The following is a 23,643-nucleotide window of genomic DNA, read 5'->3' on the forward strand; positions in this document are numbered from 1 at the left end:
CTAATTTATCCCTCCTCTCCACGTTTCCCCTTTGGTAACCATACTTCTGTTTTTGAAATCTCTGAGTCTGTTTCTGCTGTGTAAATAAGTTCATTTATATCGTTTTTATTTTTTCATAAAGGCCACGTATGACAAACCCACAGCAAACATTATTCTTTTTATTAATTTATTTTAATTTATTAATTTTACTATCCATTTCTGGCTGTGCTTGGGCCTTCTCTGGTTGCAGCGAGCAGGGGCTACTCTTGGTTGAGGATCACAGGCTCCAGGCGCCCGGGCTTCAGAAGCCGTGACTCTCGAGCCCTGGGGTGTGAGGGTTCAGTAGTTGCAGCATGTGAGTTCAGTAGTTGTGGCACATGGACTGAGTTGCTCTGCAGTATGTGGAATCTTCCCAGACCAGGGACCGAACCCATGTCCCCTGCACTGACAGGCAGATTCCTATACACTCTACCACCCACTCTACACTCTAATTTTAAAATTAGATTCCACAGGTGTGGTATCATATGATATTTGTCTTTCCCTGTCTGACTTACTTCACTTAGTATGATAATCTCTAGGTCTATTTATGTTGCTGCAAATGGTATTATTTTCTTGTTCGTAACTGAGTAATATCCTATTGTGCATATGTACCACATCTTCTTTATCCATTCCTCCATCAGTGGACATTTAGGTTGCTTCCATGTCTTGGCTATTGTAAATAGTGCTGTAATGAACATTGGGGTGCATGTTTCTTTTTGAATTATGGTTTTCTGTTGTATATATGCCCAGGAGTGTAGCTGCAGGATCATATGGTAGCTCTTTATTTATTTTGTAAAAGGAACCCACCATACTGTTCTCCATGCTGGTTGTACCAATTTTCATCCCCACCAACAGTGTAGGAGGGTTTCCTTTTCTCTACACCCTCTTCAGCATTTACTGTTTGTAGACTTTTTTATGGCCATTCAGCCAATGTGAAGTGATACCCAGTCGATTGGCATTTCTCTGATATTTAGTGATATTGAGTATCTTTTCATGTGCTTTTTGGCCATCTGTATGTCTTCCTTGGAGAAATGTCTATTTAGATCTTCTGCCCATTTTTTGATTGCATTGTTTGTTTTTTTGATACAGAGCTGCATGAACTGTTTGTATATTTTAGAGCGATTCCCTTTTTAGTGATGGTGACTAGGTTTTCTCTATCATCCATGCCCCAGGAAATGGTCCAAGCAGCTTTGGGCAGCCCCGCTTGCATGTTCAGCCTTTCTCAGGGCCTTGAACTTCCAAACAGAAGGAACTCACCACTCCCCCGCTCACCACACTCCCCCCACCCCCACCCCTACTGTGGTTGCCAACTTCTTTCCCTCGCTCACCTGAAGTTCAGATGCCAGGAAGACAGGAAGGGGGCTGAGTCCTCAGCTTTTTCCTTCAGCCACAACCCTGTGGCAGTCAGAGCCGGCAGTGAGGAAATGGGAAGTGCATTTTCTCCCTCTTCTGAAGATGAAGCACAGGGTTTTACTGCTCACTTTCCAATCCCCAAAGGTGAAAAAGATTTAGCACCATTGATACCCACCTCCACACATAGGTTACTGAAAGTAGATCGTTAATGATAAATTAGCACTCACTACCTGAGAGAGGAAAGCAGTAGGAGGTGACAGCTAGGAGATTCTTGGTTTCAACTTCCTAATTTGCCCAGATGGGGCATTTTTTTCCTGCTGCCTGTTAGGCAAATCCAGGATGCTGCCCAAACTGGTGGTGTGTGTTGGGGAATGCTGCCGTCCTGTGTGTTTGCTGATGACTCAGCTCATCTTGGGTCCTTTGAAAATGGTGTTTCCCAAGACATGACTTCTTCCCTGCCAGGTGTCTCGTCAAAGATCCTGGGGTGGTGTGGGAGGGGGGTGAGGCAAAAACCAAAAAAATCCAAAACAATGTATGAACAAAACCTGCTGTTTCTACAGCCTGGGTGGATCCTTCTAGATTCCAGTGTCATAGTCACTTCAGTAAACATTCATTTTATTTCATGAGATAAAGTTAGCAAAGCAGAAAACCCAGAAATTAGCATCCAGATCCCAAGTATATAAATAACTCTATCAACCCAGTCTCTAAAGCCATATTGTCAAATGTGAAGAAATAAGGAACCCTTGAAAACTGCATGGTGAGTTCATTGGGGGTGAAACCTGACTCAATAAAACCAGAGATAAAACTTTAATGAGTCAATTAAACAAGAATGAGGTTAGATTGTAGATTCACTGTCTAATCATGGAAGTAATTTCCATGAAAAGAGCAAGCAAGCAAGCTTGGGCACAGAAAAGATACTAATGATGAGTAGGGTGAGGCCATGCAAGCTCTTAGGGTTGCTTTTCCTAAGGTTATGGATGGATGTCTTACAGTAACATAACCAGTGAGGATCCCTTGTTCTGTACCGCCAACTGGGTGTGGCTCTTCTCACACATTAACTCATTTACTCCCAAAAATAATCATACATAAGAGGTGTTATTTTCCTTATCTTTCAGATGGCAGAACAGGCTCAGAAAAACATAGTAACCACCCCACGTCACACAGTAGAAAATGGAGCTTGGCTGTGAACCCACGTAGTCCTGACTCTAGGATGCAGGCTTGTTACCTGGCTCACTGCACAGCTTCCCAGTCACAGCAGCGGAGAACTGTTTCCGTGGGCTTGTTTCAATGCCCTGGGGGCTTCCCTCAGCCTCCTCCAGCCTCCTCTTTCTCTCTTTCTTTTTCTTAGCCACAGTATATATATTGTGGTTAAGAGTTCCCTCATTGTATATTAAGAAGCAGTATGTTCTATGCAGTGAGCTGTCCTAAGGTGCCTCCTCGCCATCACCTGGATGGCTGGTCAGAGTCCAGATATTTGCCAGGACTACCTCCAGTGTCTCTGATTCTCCAGGTCTTAGGTGGAGCCTGAGGATTTCATTTCTTCTGTATTCCCAGATGTTGCTGGTGCTGCTGGCCCAGAGGACTATGGCGAAGGACCATAGAGGTTTTTTTTTTTTAGCTATTGTACAGGTTAAAGAGGTCGCTGTGGGTTGGCCTGCAACCAACAATCAATTATAGTAACCACTCTTTCTTTTTTTCTATGTAAAACTGACCTCTGAGTTCTGGCAAGTGTGTTTCAGACTCAGTGTATTTGGGGGGTGGATGCTTCTTGCCTGTTTGCAGTCAGCTTGGGTTCAAGCTGCAAACTCGTGCATGGATAAGCTTGTAGCACTGCAGTGGATGCAGGCTGAGGACTTTTTTTTTGTCCAGGCCCAACTGCCAGGGGGTGAGGCGTTGGTCCAGGAATGCTGTTAGAATGCTGGCCATCAACACTTCTTCCCCTGAGCCTGCTCTGCTCTGCCTCCCTGCTTTCTACTCCCCTCCCCACCAGCTCCATTCTTGTCAAGATTATTTACGTCCTCTAACTAGTGCAAAGAAGTGTAGGAAAACAATAGACTGGGAAAGACTAGAGCTCTCTTCAAGAAAATTGATGATATCAAGGAAACATTTCATGCAAGAATGGACATGATGAAGGACAGAAATAGTAAGGACCTAACAGAAGCAGAAGAGATTAATAAGAGGTGGCAAGAATACATAGAACTATACAAAAAAGGTTGTAATGACCCAGATAACCACGATGGTGTGGTCACTCACCTAGAGCCTGATATCTTGGAGACTGAAGCCAAGTGGGCCTTAGGAAGCATCACTATAAACAAAGCTCGTGAGGTGATAGAATTCCAGCTGAGTTATTTCAAATCCTAAAAGATGATGCTGTTAAAGTGTTATGCTCAATCAGTCAGCAAATTTGGAAAACTCAGCAATGGCCATAGGACTGGAAAAGGTCAGTTTTCATTCCAATCAAAGAAGGACAATGCCAAAGAATATTCAAATTACCACACAATTGTGTTTATTTTCCATGCTAGTAAGGTAATGCTCAAAATTCTTCAAGTGGGTCTTCATTAGTATGTGAACCGAGAACTTCCAGATGCACAAGCTGGGTTTAGAAAAGGCAGAGGAACCAGAGATCAAATTATCAACATTTGTTGGATCATAGAGAAAGCAAGGGAATTCCAGAAAAACATCTACTTCTGCTTCATCGACTTTGTGAAAGCATTTGGCTGTGTTGATCACAACAAACTGGAAAATTCTTTAAGAGATGGGAGTACCAGATTACCTTACCTGTCTCCTGTGAAACCTGTATATGGGTCAAGACTCAATAGCTAGAACTGTACATGGAACAATAGACTGGTTCAAAATTGGGAAAGGAGTACATCAAGGCTGTATATTATCTCCCTGTTTTATTATTTTATATGCAGGGTAGATCATGTGAAATGCTGAGCTGGATGACTCACAAGCTAGAATCAAGATTGCCAGGAAAAACATCAACAACCTCAGATATGTGGATGATACCACTGTAATGGCAGAAAGTGAAGAGGAACTAAAGAGCCTCTTGATGAAAGTGAAAGAGGAGAGTGAAAAAGCTGGCTTAAAACTCAGCATTCAAAAAACTAAGATCATGGCATCTGATCCCATCACTTCATGGCAAATAGATGGGGAAACAATGGAAACAGTGACAGACTTTATTTTCTTGGGCTCCAAAATCACTGCAGATGGTGACTGCAGCCATGAAATTAAAAGATGCTTGCTCCTTGGAAGAAAAGCTATGACAAGCCTAGACAGCATATTAAAAAGCAGAGACATTACTTCGCCAACAAAGGTTCTTATAGTCAAAGCTATGGTTTTTCCAGTAGTCATGTATGGATGTGAGAGTTGGACCATAAAGAAAGCTGAGCACTGAAGAATTGATGCTTTTGAACTGTGGTGTTGGAGAAGACTCTTGAGAGTCCCTTGGACTGCAAGGAGATCAAACCAGTCAATCCTAAAGGAAATCAGTCCTGAATATTCACTGGAAGGACTGATGCTGAAGCTGAAGCTCCAATACTTTGGCCACCTGATGCAAAGAACTGATTTATTAGAAAAGACTCTGATGCTGGGAAGGATTGAAGGCAGGAGGAGAAGGGGCTGACAGAGGATGAGATGGTTGGATGGCATCACCAACTAGATGGACATGAGTTTGAGCAAACCCTGGGAGATAGTGAAGGACAGGGAAGCCTGGCGTGCTGCAGTCCATGGGGTCATGAAGAGTCGGACACGACTTAGTGACTAAACAACAACAGCAACTTGTGCTGTCCAAAAGAAGTAAATGCAAGCTACATATGTAATTTCATTTTTCTAGTAGTGACATTAAAAATATCTTACATTCTTTTTTTCCCCTTCATGTCTTTGAAATACGGTGTTATTTCACCCTGCAGCACATCTCAGTTCAGACTAGCTGTATTTTCCATGTCGATTTCCATGTATTTCCATGCCATGTGTGGTTGGTAACTGCCGTGTTGAACAGTGGCATTCTCCTGCATTTGGAATTACTGCGAAGTCTGAACCTAGAAAAACCACGTTATGAAAGGTAGTAACATCAGCGTATTCATAACTTTGCATTGGTTTATCTTTACTAAACAAACCGATGTAACCAAAACAGCTGTACCTCAGAATCGACTGAGACATCTGTTAAGAATATGATGCCCATGCCTAACCCCAGAGCTACTGAGCTAGAATGGTGGTGGAGGGAGATGGCTCTGCATTTTTAAAGGGCCCCTGGGGTAATTTTGCAGCATCCAGCCCAGGACTTTCCACATAGGGACATTTACAAATCAGCAGACAGTGAAATACAAAAACCCCATCTAGGAGCGTCGGCCTTGGGGCCAGAAGCCAGAGTCCAGCTTCTTTTACTATTTGCCAGTCTATTTCACTTGTTCTTGAAGCCTGATTTGCATGGTACTGACAGATCAACATTTAAAATTATTTAGCAGAAATAGGTTGGCATCCAATTTGTAGAAAAATGCTGTGCACTGGGCTTTCTTATCTTGCTTTTGTGATGGGGTTTTTTAATTTGAGACCAGTATGTGGAGATTTGTAGGCACGGGCTGCCACCTGCTGATGGGAGGTGGGGTTGACACATGTTAGAATGAAGGTGGGCTTGCCCTTGCTGGTAGAGACCCGGTTTACACACAAGGGTCTCCACCGTGGTCCCTAGAACAGCAGCAGCAGCATCTCCTGGGAACTTGATAGAAATGCAGAATCCTTGGGCCTTCCTCCAGATCCACTGGATTAGAAACTCGGAGAGTGGACCCAGCTCTGTATGGTTAATAAGCTCTCCAGGTGAGTGTAAGGCATGCTGAAGTGTGAGGACCACAGCTGCAGCCCAAAGGCACGGTTCTTGAGCTCTTAGCTGCGTGGGGAGTTGCTCTGAGGAAAAGGCACAAATGCACATACATCCAGATTTACAGCTACTTGAGGAGGGTTCAGAGACCACATGAAATCAGAACTTGTTCCAAATCCTTTGGTGGGGTGGGGCGGGGTGAGGCAGAGGTGAAGAATGGTCTAATTTTCTCACATATGGTGTCGTATGTGCTCTGGTTTAAGGGTCTGTGTCCTGGTTAGATTTGATGGGTTTTGAGCTTTGTATAGATTAGAAAAATGTACCTTTACTCAAAATCATGTTTTTAAAATTAGAATCTCTAAAATCTTTCAGTGGTAAAACTATCTCAACAATATTACAGTAAACACAAACTTTATGTTAATTCTGTATAAATTAAACAAATCAATTATTAATGATCCAACAATAGGAAGCCTGAAATTTTCTTCAGAATAATTAGGAATTAAATATCATTAGGATGTAATATTTTGTTTCAAAATAGTACTTGTCCTGCTTTCACAGAAATAGTATCTTTTGGGGAGTTTCAGTTCTTAACTTGCTCCAATATCTCATTTTCTGTAGAGGTGATTGCTATCTTTGGCAGACTTTCTTGATATTATGATCCTCATATAGTACAAAGTTAGGTAGTTTTTTAAAATAAAATTAAAGTTTGAGAGGCTGTTTTTCCCACTGACTATATTTCCCTCTGACCAAGTTACCTATATTCTGGAAGTTCTAAAAGTATTTGGAAACTTGTGGTAAATTATTGCTGTAAATATACTGCAGTGCATAAAAGAAACTCATATTAGAATTTAGAAAGCAATTTAAAGTTTTCAGTTCCTCAGACTTGGTGACCCATCAATATCACATCTCTTACTATGCTTATAAATTAATTTCAGTAGCAAACTTGACATTCTAAAGAAGTGGCTTTGTTGGTTGTTGTTTAGTCGCTAAGTCGTGTCTGACTCTTTGTGACCCCAGGGACTGCAGCACGCCAGGCTCCCCTGTCCTCACTATCTCCCGGAGTTTGCTCAAATTCATGTCCACTGAGTCAGTGATGCTATTATTAACCATCTCATCCTCTGCTGCCCCCTTCTTTTGCCTTCAGTCTTTCCCAGCATCAGGGTCTTAATTTTTCCAATTACATGTTATCCAGAAAACTGGTATTCCCATAATAGTATTTCAGTATTGTAAACTGTTCTTTTAATGATTAAACTACTAAAATTATTGTAGAAAAAAAATTGATTTTAAAATAAAATTAGGGATCATGGAAGGTCTGATCATGAGATTTTCAGTTAAAGATGTCCTTCCTGGTTTTCTGGTTTTTAAAAAAATCATGGAGAAGTTGGTGTCAAAATTACGAGATTCTGCAGTTTATTTAGCATCACTGATAGATAAGCAAAACTTCAAAGAGTTTCTTAGTTCCTTTGATACTGTCAAGAGTGTTACACACATTGTATTTGGTTCTTGCATCACTTGGCTTTTATCATTGATTTTACTTAACATATCATCTAAAATTATACTGAGTAAATAAAATCTAAAGTTGACATTTTCAGAAGTGTACCTTTGACTCGCATTCTGAAGTCTCTGCCAATGTAATCATCAACAATTTGAAAGTGAATGTTGCATGCTACTTTTTGAACTCTTTCCATTGTACCTTGGGAAAGGGCATCAATTTAGGTTTGCTGAATATATCAATGCAATTCTATACTTCATGTAGCCGTAGAGGTATTATTTTAAAAACTCAAAGTGCCAAAGAGATCTTTGCTTCATTATTCACTCACAGGTGGATAAAGAATAAGACATAGAGAATGTCTAGAAGTATTTTAGAGGGTTCTCTGTGGCAATTCATTATGTCCTACATATTTTTATACTCTTATGATATTCTTGGAATTCAAGTTATGTTTTGTTTATATGTCGTTTTTTATAAGCGGTCTGCTGAAAACATGCAGTATTCTCTCTTCCATTAGACAATACCTGAGAGGTCAAATGTTTATAGAGGTGAACAGTTTTCATTTGAGAAATGAACAACCTACTGATAATTATTATCTGTTCTTCAAAGTTAGCATCAGGACTTGTATCCAGTACATCTGATTGTTTTAAAAAAAAACCACTGCTTAACTTATTCAAAATGATTTAATTAATCACATGTGATATATTTTTTTAATTCTTGAGTTCTATGTTTTGTCTCTTAAATAAAGAGAAGTATTATTTGGAGTTGCTGTTTATATTCTGCATAAGTGTGGGCCATAGTATCAGTGCTTGCTGTGGTTGCTGCCACATGAAGACAATACCCATTATCACAATCATGCAGCATTTTGGTCCCCGATTGTTAGATGTTGTTTCAAACTGAATTCTGCCTATTATGTGTTCAACAGAAGCTCGTTGATATGTTTTCTGATTTTTATGTGTCACTGTTCTGCAGCGTTGTCAGTTAGTTATGCATTTTAAAGTAGGATTTCACTTTTAAGTATGTAGTCCTGAATTGGTGTGTATTTCCTTTTTGTTGTATTTACTGAAATCTGTGCTACCTTCTGCCAGGCTTTCATGCATCCTCATGCTTCCATTTTCTTTTTCATCTACAAAGAGCTTATAATAGAGACAAAACAGACTATTTTGAGGTAGAATAAAAGAACAAGAATCTAGTGACTTTTTTTCACCATTTGGAAAAATTTAAATGTAATAAGTTTCTCAAAACTTCCTACCTATATCATCCTTAGAAAGTGAAAATTACTTTTCACAGGTGAATAATTTTCTTTCTTGTTTATATTTTTTAATTGAAGTATAGTTCATTTACAATATTATGTTAGTTTCTGATATATAGTAAAGTGATTCAACTCTATCTATCTATATACACAGATACATTTCATGTATATATATCATATATATACATATATATATACACACAGTTTTTTGTGTTCTTTTCAATTATGGCTTATTACAAGATATTGAATATAGTTCTCTATGCTATACAATAGGACCTTGTTGTTTATATTTGCTAATCCAAAACTCCTAATTTATCCCTCCCCCATAAATAATTTTTAATGAGAGTGTTCCATTGTGTTGTACTCAAATTCTGTAATCATGTACCTGGATTAAAGAACGTATATTCAGTGTGATGGTTTCATAAGAGTTTCATCCCTTCCTTCCTTTCTATCTTTTTGGAATGAAATCACATACTTTTATATATGTTTTAAAATGCATAATTCACTGTTCTTTTTTTATTGTGCTTTTTAAATTTAAATTTATTTATTTTTAATTGCCTTCCATCCTTTCTTATTCTTTTTCAGTATGACTGTCACAGGGGTAGAGGGTTCCTATCCATGGTGTAAAGCCACCACACTACATTAAATCAAGGACCTGTGAATTTCCTTTCCTGTCCCTCTGTGCATTTCTTGTATTTTCTACAAAATATATTCAAATATCCAAATAATTATCTTTTTTCTTCCTTAATTGTTTTCATTTTCTGTTTTGTAACCTAATTTTAAAATGTATCTGACATCTAGGAGAAAATAATGTGCTTTGTGTTTTATCTTGGTATTTGTAGTATCTTACTATATCCATATATTAATAAATGTTAATATTTGTACTGAGGAAATTTCCATAGCAAGAATTGCTGTGACATAACTAGCAGATTACTATATAATAATCCCTGGAAAATATCTTTGGAACACTTAGTAGATTGTTAATGGAAAATTATTAGTTATTATCCAGTGATTTAACCCACAATGGAAGTACTCAGATTTAAGCTGCAAGCTCAATGATACTATTTAAGTAGAGGGACAAATATAAGTTGATACAAAGTGACATAAATTGTAAGTCACATGAGTTATAAGATGGAGAGTAAATTTAGCAGGAATCTAATATCAAAGAGCTTAAACATTCTCACCAGTCATTGTTATCTGTTAACTTCTTGTTTGGAAAAACGAGTACAATAAAGCACAGTGAAAATAATATGACATTAAAGCAGCAGGGTCCTTCAGTGATAAACGTCATCATGTTTAAGCTGAAGCAGAACAACATGGAACAGGCCTGGTAGAAGAAGGTACAGGTTGGGCCCCAGCTTCAGGGCATACCATTCTGAGTATCTCCTGGCTTCCTAGGAGGGCCTTGATTTTTTATGGCCAGGGTGCTTGAGGGGACCTTGCTGCACAATTGACAAAGCTCACCCAGATCATTCATGTGCCTTCCCAGGCCCTTAGGATGGGTGACGTCTACAGTGTGGGTGCAGAGGAGAGGCAGGAGACAGAGGTGGAGCGGGACAGTGTGACTTCACCTTGACCCGACTTTCACCAAAGGTTGGAACTTTCCTAGGCAATGTGCTGATGGACACAGATTCCCAGAGCGGCAGGGCCGAGAGGGCACAGGAAGAAGCTCCTTGACTGACGCCCGAACGAGGAGACCACGCGCGGAGGGGCCAGTGATAGAATCAGAGGGAAATATGTTCTGAGGGCTTTTCTCGGAAATTATATGACGTTCAGACAGTGAGCCAAATGTTGTTGGAAATATGGAAAAATCAGAAGAAAAGGAATGTTCCTGAAAATACCTTCTATTTTTCTTTTCCTAAGCAGAGAAAATCCTCAATCTACCAGTTTTTCTGATTTCCCGGCATCCAGCTCACCACATGGCGATGGTCAGTCTCCAGCTTCCTGAAGGCTGTGACACAGCAGAAGGATAACAGTTCAGGGACTGCAAGACCCTTCCTGCCTTCCCCCCCCTTCAGGCGAGATTCGCCCTTCCATGCGGTCTTTACCCCTTCGCCTTGGCCATCACGGGACGTCCTAATAGTCTGTTCACAGGTAGTCGCTAAGAGCGCAGGCGGCTCACTGGTAGAGAAGCCACCTGCCGACGCAGGAGACGCAGGGACACAGCTTCCGTCCCGGGGCAGGGGGTGGCAGCCCACTCCAGCACTCACGCCTGGAAAACGCCCCGGCTAGCGGGGCCTGGTAGGCTCGGCCCATGGGGTTGCAGAGAGTCGGACACAGCTGAGCGACTGAGCGCGCGCGCGCGCGCGTGCGCACACACACACACACACACACACACACACACACACACGGGCTTTCCTACTGCATTTGATTGAATTTGATTGAGCATGCCTACCTGGAGTCCTAAAATAAATGAATTAAAGCATATATTTCATTGCTGTGACCAAAAAACTCAGTCAGTCTCCTCCTTTTGTTGCCTGCAGCCCCTCTGTGTAAGAGAAGAGGAAAAGGAAGGGGGTGAAATCAGAAATACATGCATGTATCCACGTGTCTGGTCATCTCCCACCGACCATAACTTCATCAGATGGCCCCAATCTAACTGCAGCGGAAGCTGGAACACATAGAAGAGAAAATAATAGCGCACCATTTATACAAAATTACGTGTTAGATAGGATATAAATAATTTCTAAGGTTTATCAATTCTAAGTAAAACACTTCCATATACATCTCTGCCAGGCCAAGCCTGTGGTCAGTTGACAACCCTCCTCTGACTCCAAAAATACCCAGTTCGTTCAGAAGCTGTTGGGATGTAGCTGGTGTTCACTCTCTGCTTCTCGGCATGAGGGCATCCCTCTAACCTGGGCACTAGAACTTTGTTCTGCAGTGCCTGCTGGTGCTCAGAAGCCTTGGGAGGCCTGAAACAGAGTGTGCAGCCAGCGAACCTGGCCTTCTCGGGTTCAGACTTCTCAGCAGCCTTCACGTTGTCAGCGCAATGTGGGAGGAGCATTTTGAAACTGCTGTGTCTCCAGGTCCCCAGGAACTAATGGACTAAAAATCAAAACTGATGATCAGACATACCCAGGAGAATGGCAAATGCTGGAGAGCATGTGGGAAACCTGGGACCGTCATACGTTCCTGGTGGGAATGTGACCTGCTAGAACCATCAGGAAACCAGTCTGGCAGTACTCAAAATGTACCAGATGTTTACCATTTCCCCCAGCAACTCTCCTCCTCAGGTACTTACCAAAGAGAAATACTGTTCACACAGATGTGCACACTGTTGCTCATAGCAGCTTTATTCACAAAACCCCCAAGCTGGGAACAACCCAAATGTCCACCAAGTGGTGAACTGATAAACGAATGACATGTTCAATCCCATGAACCACTACCAGCAATAAAAAGGAGCAAGGTATGAAGACACACAGCAGTATGGCTGAATTTCAAAGACTGTAATTGAAGAAAGTCAGACTGAGAAGCCTGATTTCATTTATATGACATTCTGGAACAGGGACGACTAGTAACAGAAAGCAGCTGAGGGTTAAATTTCCTTGGTGGTCCAGCAGTTAAGAACCTGCCTGCCAATGCAGGGGACATGGCTTTGATCCCTGACCTGGGAAGACTCCACATGCCGTGGAGCAACTAAATCTGAGTGCCGCAACTACTGAGCCTGCGGGCTGCAACTGCCGAAGCCCCTGTGCTTAGAGCCTGTGCTCTGAACAAGAAAACCCACCGCAATGAAAAGCCCTGTTGCACCAGGAGAGAGTGGTACCCGCTCTCCGCAACAAGAAAAGGCCCTGCAAGGAAGACCCAGCGCAACCAAGAAAAAAAATTAATTAATTTCTTAAAAAGAAGCAACTGAGGATTGCCTGGTCAGGGAGAAGATGAAGAGCATTGGGGGACAAGGGAAATTGTAGGATGTTGGAACTAGTCTATATCCTGGTTGTGATGGTGGTTAAATGACTCTATACAATTACCAAAAGTTATCAAAATCTACACTTAAAATCAGTGAATTTTTCTCTATGTAAGTACACCACTGTTGTTCAGTTGCTCAGTCATGTCCAACTCTTTGCGACTCTGTGGACTGCAGCACGCCAGGCTTCCCTGTCCATCACCAACTCCCAGAACTTGCTCAAACTCATGTCCATTGAGTGGATGATGCCATCCAACCATCTCATCCTCTGTCGTCCCCTTCTCCTCCTGCCCTCAATCTTTTCCAGCATCAGGGTCTTTTGAAGAGAATGGGGCAACTGGCAAAAATGCTGACCAATAAAACTAACAAATGTTGACTCCACCGAAGCCCAGGATGTGAATTCCTACCAACCAAGTGGCTTGAGCTTAGCCTCCTCCAGCCACTCCACGCCGAGTCCCACAAAACCGTCTGAGCAGCTGCTCCCCAAAACTGATACTTCTCTCGAGGCAAAGTGCCTGCTGCTCTGACCCTAGCTGCCTAACTGTCACTGCCATTTCCCAGGAGCCAAAGAATGGACCGCACCTACTCAGAAATAGGTGTGTGCGTGAGGCCAGGGCAGGGGCCCACTTCTGCAAATCCACTTCCGATGTGCACTGTGACCTTGGTGCTTTGTGGGGTGGAGGTCTCCCTCCTCCTGCCTGCCACTTGAGCGCCTCGCTGGGTGCTGCATCTCCCTCAGGGCCCCGCCCCGCCGCCTATTGCGCAGGCACCCTCGGTGCACTCCCTCCTCGTCCCGCAGGAAGGTCGGGACCTGAAAGTAACCGGGGGTAACCAGAGCTTTTGCTCGGGCTTTGCCACCGCCATCATTTCCTCCCTCCCCGCACTGGCCACCTTTCGGGTCTCCGCTCCGCAGCCCCTTCTACATTTCCAACGTCCTCTCAGTCACAGCAGCATCGCCCTTTCCTTCCCCGCTCCTGGAGACCGGGAAGGTTTCTTTTCCGTTCTTGCCTGGGGAACCTGTGGCCACTATTCTGTCCCCTCTCCTGGGCAGGCTTGCCCCAGCAGAACTAGGCGAGTCAGCATCATCGCCTGCTGCCCCTTTGGCTAGTTTCTGCAAGCCTCGCACAGCTCTCCAGGATGAGAAATGGGAAGACTCCAGGTAATGCTGCAGCGGTGTAGAGTTACCTGTAGGTTCATCCCCACGTCGAGTCAAGGCACCACTTGACCATCCAGAGGATGAGAGCCTGGGATGCCCTGCTTGGCCGCCAGTCACCATAAGGGGGTGCGATGCGCTGGATAGAGACAGCCAGTGCCAGACTCAACAGTCTCTTTTTATTAATTTTGGTTTTAAAAAGTATTAATTTAATTTTTAATCCACCATATGCATGTAGTAAACCAAAGCAGTATAAAGATATACAATATAGGTGAGTCTCTCTCCCACCCATGTTCACTGTCCCCTGAGAAAGGGTCCCCAAGGTCAGATCTCCTTCCAGCCATTTCCCAAGGATGGTGGTAGTGGTGGTTTAGAACCTTAAGTCTTGTCCGACTCTTTGTGACTCCATGGACTGTAGCCCGCCAAGCTACTTTGTCCATGGGATTTCCCAGGATAGAATACTGAAGTGGGTTGCCCTTTCCTTCTCCTTCCCAGGCATCAGTTCAGTTCAGTCGCTCAGTCGTGTCCGACTCTTTGCAACCCCATGAACCGCAGCACACCAGGCCTCCTTGTCCATCACCAACCCGGAGTTTACCCAAACTCATGTCCATCGAAGTTGGTGATGCCATCCAGCCATCTTGTCCCCTGTCGTCCCCTTCTCCTCCTGCCCCCAAATCCCTCCCAGCATCAGGGTCTTTTCCAATGAGTCAACTCTTCGCATGAGGTGGCCAAAGTATTGGAGTTTCAGCTTCAGCATCAGTCCTTCCAATGAACCCCCAGGACTGATCTCCTTTAGGATGGACTGGTTGGATCTCCTTGCAGTCCAAGGGACTCTCAAGAGTCTTCTCCAACACCACAGTTCAAAAGCATCAAGGCAGGTCCATTTGTCCACATAAGCAAATAAGACATCTCTATCAGTCTTTTGTTGTTCTTTTAATCTGCTGTGGCTTGGGGACTCTCTACACAAGTGTATAGAGAGCTACATCATGACTTTGAAGCGGTGGTTCTCTCTGTGGTCCTCAGCCAACTACACCAGCGTCATTAGGGGACTTTAAGCCTCATTCCACACCAAGTAAATCAGAAACTCCGTCTGGGGCTTGATGGTTGGTGTTCATCAAACCCTCTACACTCAGATTTGAGAACCGCTACAGTTTTGCTCCATCATTGTTCATTGTTTTGGTATCCCATAATTTATTTATTTAACTAATTTTAAAAGATAAACTGTTTTGAATTGTGTTTTGTTCATTGTTTTGGTATCCCATAATTTGATATCCCATAATTTATTTATTTAACTAATTTTAAAAGATAAACTCTTTTGAATTGTGTTTTAAATAATGAATCTGATACTAACACCATTCAAACATTGCTTTACTTTCATAAACCAATGAAAGGACAAAGCCCAAATGAAGCTACATTCTTAACACCAAGAGAAACTTCACAGTTTTCAGGTGGGTGTGTTTATTATTCTAAGACCCATGAGGTCATACTGAGTGGTTAAGTGTCTGGAGTTGATAAGCAGTCAAATCTGTTATGCAAACTTAACAACAATCCTCTAAACACAATCCTCTAAAATAAGCATTTATGTGCAGTTTCCAATAACAATGTGTGATTTTCAGATTACAGGTCAACGGTCTTGTTAAATAATTATGAAAACAAGCCTTTAAATATTTGGAAAGCTTTTTGCTCTTTTTAGTAAACTGGCTTGGACAGAAACTCAGCTTCATCTGTACAGGACTTATTTTAATGTTACAGTGATCAGTTGGAAGATATTCTCTAACTTTTGTCTTTTTTAGCAAAAGATCACAGCTAACCAGGTGTTTCACTTATCAAAAACATATTAACATCTTCGCTGGTACTGACGAACCTATTTGCAGGGCAGCAACAGACATCACACAGAGAGAACAGACTTGTGGGCATGAGGGCAGGGGTGGGCTGGGGGAAGGAGGGTGGGACAAATGGAGAGAGTAATATGGAAATGTATACACTGCCATATGTAAAATAGAGAGCCGGTAGGAATTTACTGTATGACTGAGGGAGCTCAAATCAGGGCTCTGTGACAACCTAGCGGGGTGGGATGGGGTGTGGGATAGGACGGAGGTTCAAGAGGAAGGGAAAATACGTATACTTACGGCTGATTTATGTTGATGTATGGCAGAAACCAACAGAATATTATAATCCAATTATCTTTCAATCAAAAATAAAAAATATATTAACACTTTCATTCAAAGTTTTCATAATATCATGGAAGTTTGTGGTTCACTATTTCAAACTACATTTTTTTCCCACAAACCATACAGTATTCAGGCTTGCTTTCTTTATTTTTTAAAAATAATTTTATTTTCTTTTTGGCTATGCTGGTCTGCACTGCTGCTCAGGCTTTTTCTCTAGTTGTAGAGAACAGGGATTAGTCTCCAGCTGCGGTGCGTGGGCTTCTCATTCTGGAGGCTTTTTTTGTTGCAGAGCATGGACTCTGGGGCTCCGTAGCTGCAGCTCCCAGGATCTGCAGCACAGGTCAGTGGTTGTGGCTCATGGGTTTAGTTGTTCTGTGGCATGCGGAATCTTCCCAGATTAGGGATTGAAGCCGTGTCTCCTGCACTGGCAGGCAAGTTATTTACCACTGAGCCACCAGAGAAACTCTCAGGGTTTCAATTTTCTATTTTACTCAGCCCTCTAAATAATGGTCATTTAGACAGCTCCTAGCTTTGGTCCAGCCAGTCATTGCTTCAGTGGCATCTTGCTACACATCCCTAATTATTGTAAAGAATAGATTCTTTGAAGAAGATCTGTTGTGTCAAAGATGATGTGCATTTTACATTTAATGCAGTCTTGCCAAATTATCATTTTTAAACATTTTTGCAGTTTACATAACATATTAAAATATTTATTTTCCATATCCTTGTTAACATTTTGTATTCTAATTTTTTTAAATTTTAAAATACTTTGCTAATGCACAGGCAAAGAAGAGTGGTTTTTCACTGTTGTAATTCCATCTATTTAATTATGAGCCATTGGAATTTCTTTTTCTATTTGTGCTTCTTTCCCAATTTTCTACTGGATTACAGGTTTCCTTAGAAATCTGCAAGTGTTCTTTATACATTAAGTAAAGGAATCTTTTGTTATCTGTGTGGCAAGTACCTTTTTAAAGTTGTTTTATCTTTTCACCTAATTCTTTCATACAGAGAATTTTAACCTTTTTATTGAAATTGATCCACCTTTGTCATAATGGATTCTGGGTGTTAGGTCTCCTTTGAAAAACTTTTATTTTCCCCAAAGAAACAAAGAATTCATATTAAAAATCCAAAAGTATCTAACTGGTGAAAATGCAGTCACTCTCTATGACCCATCGAGAATTTATACCAGCCAAGCAAGATGAGGATGCGGTAGAAATCACCACCTCTGTATCTTTAAGTCATTGATCTCAGCACTAAACTTGACAATTCCCAGGGATTCCAGGAGACTCTATCTGGCCCTTCCAGCCATAATGGCCTCTACTCCCTAGGGCAGCGAGCCAGTATGAGTGTTTGGCCAGTTGCCAGGCTAATATTTTTCCTTTTATAGATCCTAAGATTGAGGAAATACCACAGTGAGTACCCATGTTGGACCTACTGTGAGAGGGACTTCAGCCAGGACACACAGTCTGTCACCTGACCTCCATGAGCTCCCATTCTGAGTGGTGGGGTGGTCCATGATGATAGTTCAGGTCTCTGGGGATTCATGTCAGTTCAGAGGCAATATCTAATAACTCCTGAGAAGTTTGTATATTTTCCTTTCTCCTTTCCCAGATACAAGGGTAAATGGCCAGTTTCTTCTGAGAAAGCTTTGGAAGAAATTCTTAGTGTACTCTATGGCAGAATTATACTCTATGCTTGAACATTGGTCTGAGGGCTCCAGGTCTAGAAACAGGCAAGAGGTCATGCATTTTCCTGGGATAATTTGAGGTAGGTTTGTGCCTCCACATTTTTTTTTCCTTCCTGTGTATCTTAAGCAGCATCTTAGTAGACGACCTGCTGATTTCATTTCTAACGGTACCAAAATTAGTTAGCCATAGCCACAAATCCCTGTGGCACCATTCTGCTCTTGTGGCTGGTTTGTTGCGGTAATCATGCCCACCTTGTCTGCTGGACCAGTGGTGCTGTTGGCGTTGTTCCCCTTGAGCTCAGGGAGTCCAGTTCCACGCAGCCCCCTCGGTCGTCCCTGCAGAGGACAGCCACATGGACCTCGTCCAAGAGCTCTGTGCAGCTGCCCCTCCGCACACACTCTGCAGTGTGTCTGTGTGTGGGGACCGCTCCAAGACCTACCAGTGGGCACGGCTGTGTGCCTGTGTGTGTGGTTGGAGTAGGGGTGGAGGATTTGAGCAGGTCACGCATACACAGTCCAGTAGACCTTGGTGATACTGCGGGATCAGTTCACTGCAACAAAGTGATATCACAGTAAAGTGAGTCACATGAGTCTTCTGGTTTCCCAGAGCATAGAAAAGTTACCTTTATACTGCGCACGCATGTGCATGCGTGCCAAGTTGCTTCAATCCTGTCCGACTCTTTGTGACCTGTGAACTTGTAGCCCACCAAGCAACTCTGTCTATAGGATTTTCCAGGCAAGAACACTGGAGTGGGTTGCCATGCCCTCCTCCAGGGGATCTTCCCTACCTAGGGGTTGAACAACCTCCTTCATTTGCAGGTTCTTTACCACCAGTGCCACCTGGGAAGCCCACCTTTATACTATATGTCTATTAAGTGTGTAATAGCGTATGTCTAAAATGCAATAAATGTACCTTAATTTAAAAATGCTTTATTGCTAAAAAATCTGAACTTTAGCAAGTCATAATCTTTTTGTGATAGTAACATAAAAGGTCACTAACCACAGATCACCATAGCAAGTACAATAATAATGAAAAAATTGTGACATAGTGGGGAGAAATTACCAAAATGTGACACAGAGAGACAAAGTGAGCAAATGCTGTTGGAAAAATGGTGCTGATAGACTTGCTTGATGCAGAGTTGCCACAAACCTTCAATTTGTTAAAAAAAAAAAAAAAAGCACTGTATTCAAAGTGCAATAAAATGAGGTCTGCCTGTGAATTCCTTCTGATGTTCCCATCTCCCTAAGGCTTTGCAGGAAGGTTCTGATGATTCACTCTGACTGCAGGCTACTGTGGAAAGAAGCAGAGCAGCAGATGGGATTAAGGGACTTATCAGCTGACCTTAAGATAAGGAGAGGGGCCTGGGTCGTGAAGGTGGTCCCAGTGGAATCACGTGCCTGCGTACGTGCCTGTGGGTGCTCAGTTGCTTCAGTCATATCGACTCTTTGTGACGCCATGGACTGTAGTCCACCAGGCTCTTCTGTCTGTGGGATTCTCCAGGGAAGAATACTGGAGTGGGTTGCCATGCCCTTCTCCAGGGGATCTTCCTGACCCAGGGATCAAACCCGAGTCTCCTGCATTGCAGGCGGATTCTTTAGCATCTGAGCCACTGGGGATCATATGGGTCATTAAATGGAGAAGAGAAAGCAGGAGAGTTAGTATGTGAAAGATAGCATTGCAACGAGGATTCGACCTGCCAATGCTGGCTTGGAAGGTGGAGAAGAAGAAAACTGAAGACAAGAAATGCATCTCCTTAGAGCTTCCTGAGAGGAATGTAGTCCTGCCAACACCTTGATTTAGCCTAGGGAGACCCATTTTGAGCTTTTGACCTTCCAAGCTTAATGAGTTCCAGATAATACTTTGTATTGTTGATATTAAACCACTAAGTGTGTGGCAATTTGCCACAACAGTGAAAGCAAATGAGCACAGCTACTGCTGAATCCAAGTTCAACTTAATGTCACTCCCCAGTTCCAGAGCAAACATATTACATCCTGAACCTCAGACCAGTTCACTCACAAAAATAAATTTAGCCTTATCAAGTGAGGGGTATGCCGGTAACTGATTAAGAAGCAGCAGTCTGGCGAGAAATATCCTGACTTACAGCATTTGCCAGTTTCAGGTTGTAAATATTCTCACCACTGCTCACTTCAGGTTGTAAGTGTCTTATTACTGAACACAGATTTGGGAAGAGATGCAGAGCAGCTCACCATTACGTAGTGTCTCCATTAATGTGTGAGTCTCCCAGTTAGATCTGACTCTTTGTGACCCCATGGTCTGTAGTCTGCCAGACTCCTCTGTCTATGGAATTCTCTAGGCAAGAATACTGGAGAGGGTTGCCATTCCCTTCTCCAGGGGATCTTCCCAACCCAGGGATTGAACCCAGGTCTCTGGCACTGCAGGTGGATTCTTTACCACTTGACCACCAGAGAAACCCCCTTATAGAGTTGTGGTAGAGGCAAATAACCACAAAAACATAGATAATAGTTGGGCTTTATGTTAGAGACTTTTAAGATTGAATCTTTTAGCAAGTTTAAAGTATATAATACAATACTGCGAACCACAGCTGCCTTGCTCTATATTAGATCCCTAGAATTTATTTATTTTTTAACTGAAAGTGTGTACCTTTTGACCCCCTTCACTCAATTCCCCCTCTGCTAACCACAAATCTGATCTCTGTTTCTATGAATTTGGTTTTTTAAGATTCTCCCTATAAATGATATCATTAGACCACCTCACTTGCCTCCTGAGAAATCCGTATGCAAGTCAAGAAGCAACAGTTAGAACTGGACATGGAACAACAGACTGGTTCCAAATTGGGAAAAGGAGTATGTCAAGGCTGTGTATTGTCACCCTGCTTATTTACTTATATGCAGAGTACATCATGCAAAATGCCAGGCTGGATGAAGCACAAGCTAGAATCAAGATTGTCAGGAGAAATATCAATAATCTCAGATATGCAAAGGGCACCACCCTTATGGAAGAAAATGAAGAAGAACTAAAGAGCTTCTTGATGAAAATGAAAGAGGAGAGTGAAAAAGTTGGCTTAAAACTCAACATTCAGAAAACCAAGATCATGGCATCCGGTCCCATCACTTCATGGCAAATAGATGGAGGCGGGGAACAATAGAAACAGTGAGAGGCTTCAGTTTTTTGGGCTCCAAAAACCACTGCAGATGGTGACTGTAGCCATGAAATTAAAAGATGCTCCTTGGTAGAAAAGCTATGTCCAAGCTAGACAGCATATTAAAAAGCAGAGATATTACTTTGTCAACAAAGGTCCGTCTAGTCAAAGCTATGGTTTTTCCAGTAGTCATGTATGGATGTGAGAGTTGGACTATAAAGAAAGCTGAGCATCAAAGAATTGATGCTTTTGAACTGTGATGTTGGAGAAGACTCTTGAGAATCCCTTGGACAGCAAGGAGATCCAACCAGTCCATCCTAAAGGAAATCAGTCCTGAGTGTTCATTGGAAGAACTGATGCTGAAGCTGAAACTCCAGTACTTTGGTCACCTGATGCGAAGAACTGACTCATTGGAAAAGACCCTGATTCTGGGAAAGATTGAAGGAGGGAGGAGAAGGGGAGAGAGGATGAGATGGTTGGATGGCATCACCGACTCGATGGACATGAGTTTGAGCAAGCTCTGGAAGTTGGTGATGGACAGGGAAACCTGGTGTGCTGCAGTCCATGGGGTAGCAAAGAGTCGGACATGACTGAGACTGCACTGAACTGATGAATGATATTGTATATAAACAACAAGGACCTAGGGTATAGTACATGGAACTCTGCTCAGTGTTATGTGGCAGCCTGGATGGGAGGGGAGTTTGGGGGGAAATGGATACATGTATAGGAATGGCTCAGTTCCCTAGATGTTCACCTGAAACTATTGGCTATACCCCGATACAAAATAAAACAAAAAAAATGACATCATATAGTATTTGTCTTTAACTTATTTTACTTAGTATAATACCCTCCAAGTCCATCCATGTTGTTGTGGAAGGATTTCCTTCTTTTAAAAAAAAGTCTGAATAGTATTTCTGTGCCCTTTTGTTTCTTTCTTACCACAATCACTATTCTCAGTACAACAAAGACGGACCATCACTTGACTTCCCCATGTCTTACACTCCACCTGCACTTTATCCTGCACAACCACTGGCAGATAGTGGGGTGATCATGACGCTACTGCTTGTCATGAATTACTTGTGTTCCATTTCCCTCAACAAAGGAGTTTATCCAGGAGTCCTCAAATACATGAGCAAAGCATACTCAGAATTGCATTTTGAGGCTTTCTCAACTAATTCCTGAATCAGTTAAGAGTCTTGGCAGATCAAAGCTAGCACACACAAACTGGATACTTTGAGGAGCTTTGACCAAAAGGATTATTGACCAAGCTCTATAGGCAGAATACAAACAAATGGGTCATGTTTAGTGCAGTGTCCTGGAGTTAACCCTTGCAGGGATCAGTTGTCTCCTAAGTCTGAAGGGACTAGGGGAGTCCAGAAGTTCTGAGAGGAACCCTGAGAGGGCAGCTTATAGATAGTTGCCTGACAGTCACTGAAGCTTCCCACAGATGATGCAGTCAGCTCCTAATGACCCAGGGGCAGAGTGCCAGGGGGCTAAAAGCCTCAGCATCTCTGTTCTCTCACCATCTGATCATCTGCTGGTACCTTCTTTTTGTGCAATCCCAACTGATAGCAATCAAGAATGGGGACACAGGACAGGGTGATTGTGGGGGCACATAAGTGGCCTTATCCTGAGCAGAGCTGGACAGGCTTAGATGAAGGAAAAGTGACACTTCTTGTGATAACCATGTATGACTGTCACCCTTTCCAATTAATAGGCCGCAGTTATGTGCAAGAATGCATCAAGGATTGCATATCAACTCCAAGGAGGTGACTGGTGGTCCCCTTTTCTAGACAGGGCACCTGGGTAAGTAAGCTACTTGGCATTTTTGAGCTTTAAAGCCATACAACTGGTAAAGTGGGATTAGGACCGACTTGAGTTTTTTGGTGTTCTCACAAATGCTTCTAGTCATCTGAGGCTACAGTGTAAACAGACTTCCAATTTTAATGACTTCCTATGTCAGTTTTGTAAGGCAGCCTTCACAAGGTCCCACAGACTGGATGGTTTAGAGCAACAAACATTTGTCTCGAGGCTCTGGAGGAGAGAAGTTGGAGACTGGGCTGGCAGCGAGGTTGGTCTCAAAAGCATCTGTTTCATGCCTCCCTCCGAGCTTCTGGTGGTTTGTTGGCAATCTCTGGCATGTCTTGGCTTGTAGATGCATCACCTTGATCTTGACCTTCATCTTCAAGTGGTGCCATTCCTATGTGCATGGCTCTCTTTGTCCAAATTTATCATTCTTACAAGGACACCAGTCCTTTTGGATTAGGGCCAATCCTAATGGCTTTTTTTAACATGATTATCTGCAAAGACCCTAGTTTTCATTTAAGGTCGGGTTCACAGCTACTGGGGTTAAGACTTACACATGAATTTGGAAGACACAATTCAAATCATAACAGTTGCCTATTATCATTCCTGTCCAAAGTATTTATTGACCATTCTGCACCTTCATAGTGCTAGGAAGAGTCAACTTATAGTGGAAGTTCAACTACTACCTATGACCTCATTAATTCTTTACAGTGGAGTCCTGACAGTAACCCCTCACAGAGCTAATGGAGATTTCAACGGCATGATGCACATTAAATGTTAAGCAATGAGTCTGTCAGAGTAAACACCTAATAACTAGTAATGTCAAGGTACAGCTGTCAATTCAGGCTATCACTGTTCCCTGACA

At 42.5% G+C, this 23,643-nt stretch overlaps 1 protein-coding gene and 1 long non-coding RNA gene across 4 annotated transcripts in view; both read left to right on the forward strand.

The window, feature by feature from the left end:
* The window catches only part of TOMM7 (translocase of outer mitochondrial membrane 7), a 229,167-nt gene extending 215,948 nt beyond the window's left edge, over window positions 1–13,219 (forward strand). For all 3 annotated transcript variants that reach the window (XR_011486585.1, XR_011486586.1, XR_011486587.1), the window contains one exon: window positions 10,795–13,219. The gene's annotated coding sequence lies outside the window, so the exon portion shown is untranslated. The remainder of the gene's footprint in view (window positions 1–10,794) is intronic.
* A 2,684-nt stretch (window positions 13,220–15,903) lies between these two features.
* Window positions 15,904–21,774, forward strand: LOC139034142 (uncharacterized). Its single transcript, XR_011486588.1, has 2 exons — window positions 15,904–17,929; window positions 20,552–21,774. It is a non-coding gene; the product is annotated as an uncharacterized lncRNA (long non-coding RNA).
* Window positions 21,775–23,643: the final 1,869 nt, after the last annotated feature.

Source organism: Odocoileus virginianus, unplaced genomic scaffold (genome assembly GCF_023699985.2).
Source record: "Odocoileus virginianus isolate 20LAN1187 ecotype Illinois unplaced genomic scaffold, Ovbor_1.2 Unplaced_Contig_29, whole genome shotgun sequence".
NCBI lineage: Eukaryota > Metazoa > Chordata > Mammalia > Artiodactyla > Cervidae > Odocoileus > Odocoileus virginianus.